At 41.5% G+C, this 1,893-nt stretch overlaps 1 protein-coding gene across 1 annotated transcript in view; it reads left to right on the top strand.

The window, feature by feature from the left end:
- LOC101858292 (probable glutathione S-transferase 7) overlaps positions 1–1,893 on the top strand; it is a gene marked incomplete at its 5' end in the record, with an annotated part of 8,289 nt that overhangs the window by 2,725 nt on the left and 3,671 nt on the right.

Here is a 1,893-nt window from a genome sequence, read left to right as displayed (position 1 = left end):
CTGCTCCTAGCTATGTTGTCGTCTTGTCCAGTATCTTTTCCCTCTGTCTGCCTCTGCCTCTCTTTCCATCAAACTTGCCTGTTGTTATAATATTCTCCAATGCTTCTTTCTGCATTGTGTGTCTGAAGAAATTTGCTTGTCGCTTTCTTATATTCGTCATAAGCTGTCTTCTACAACCTGCTTCAACACAGACTTCTTCAAGTGTTTTTCTAGCTGTCCATGGGATACGAAGCATGCGTCTTAGGAACCACAACTCTGTCGCCACAATTGTTCGTTCCAGCTGTTTATTGATTGTCCATGCTTCGCACACGTACAATAGGATTGGCTCGATGTAACTTTTCAGTACTGTTTTTCTCGTTCCCAGTGACTGATTGATGTTTGTTAGTATCTGTTTCATTTTGTGGAAGGTTACACACACACATACACACACACAATAAACATGATAAAAGGCATACAGGTTCAGTGGTTGAAACAGTAGATATCGATATTATTCTTTTGTGTAAAGTATTCAGACGTACATGATAAAAGTCATTTCTCTTTCCATAAAGTTTCCCTGAAGCAAATGCCCCCCCCCCCCCGCCCCCCATACAAACAAAAACAGCAACGACCTTTATTGTTTATTGATATTGAAAAGAAGTCTTCTGTGCTCTTCGTGATATATCAGCGTTATTATCAGCTGCACGAGTCTCTTTTTGTCTAACCCTAGATAGAACTTTTAGTTTCTTCCACTTTTTACGCTCCAACGGGCAAGTAGTATGCTCTTTCTCTCAGTTTAATCTGGCAGACAGTGGCGGCGTAAATCGGCATTTGGCCGCACACATAGTAAAAATGAGTTTTATTCCCGTGTGAAAAGAGCTTTTGCCGAGTTCCTCTTTCTTTCTGCTGAGACGTTGTGTCAGTCTAAGTCTGGACAGGCCCTGATAGGCTGGGTCGAAGTAGAATGCCTCCTAAATGATCTAAATAAAGTCAGTTGGGAGGGGGGGGGGGGCGCACACAACTTTTCCAATTACATTTTTTTTTAAGATCTGATGGAAGCGTCATGCGTTTTCCCCTTTTCCCCAAAACAGCATTTATTATCGTGCAAAATTGAAGGGGTACTTAAGGCCAGATTGAGCTTATTGGGTGTTATTTGCAAGAACATCGGATTCTTAATTGTTTTTATAGTGTGTGTGGGGGGGGGGGGGCGCCAGTGCAGTATTTATACATTTATGGAGTAACAGTTAACACTCTTTATTGTTTCAAGCTAAAACAAAATGCGAATCCTGTTAAACCTGGATTGTTCCTGATACGCAAGGCTAAAGCAGCCCGCTTCCTAAAAGGTTTTATTGCTTGTGGGTGGTGGTGGTGGTGGGGGGAAAGGGGATACTACAATTACTAATATAGTTGCATTAAAATTTGTTCGGAGAAATCAGGAAGTATAATAATCAATTGGGTTCCTTGGCTCCGGCATTTGTTTTAATTGGGATCATATCCATAAAGCTTTAATCAATTTGAGATTTTTGGTGGAACACCGGCCTGAACTAAAAATGTGTACAGTACGTGAGATATTTTTAGCATATTGTTCGTGTTCCCTATTTAATTTTAATGACATGGCTTTCAAAATAGACAAATCACACCTTCCCTTCCAACCTCCACCCCATCCATCCAACCTAATTTAACCCCACCCCACCATATGTAAAAGTAAAAGAAGATGATATTATATGCTTGTGTGAGAGAGTAAGAGAGGAGCGAGAGAGAGAGAGAGAGAGAGAGAGAGAGAGAGAGAGAGAGAGAGAGAGACAGAGAGACAGAGAGACAGAGAGGCAGAGAGAGACAGAGGGACAGAGAGTGAGATAAGAAGAGATGATAGAGAACAAAAGAGAAAGAGGGAGAGAAAGAGGGAGAGAGAACGGG

This window comes from Aplysia californica, unplaced genomic scaffold (genome assembly GCF_000002075.1).
Source record: "Aplysia californica isolate F4 #8 unplaced genomic scaffold, AplCal3.0 scaffold00422, whole genome shotgun sequence".
In the NCBI taxonomy this organism is placed as follows: Eukaryota; Metazoa; Mollusca; class Gastropoda; order Aplysiida; family Aplysiidae; genus Aplysia; species Aplysia californica.
Note: the sequence above shows the minus strand (reverse complement) of the source record. Positions and strands in the feature narration are given on the sequence as shown.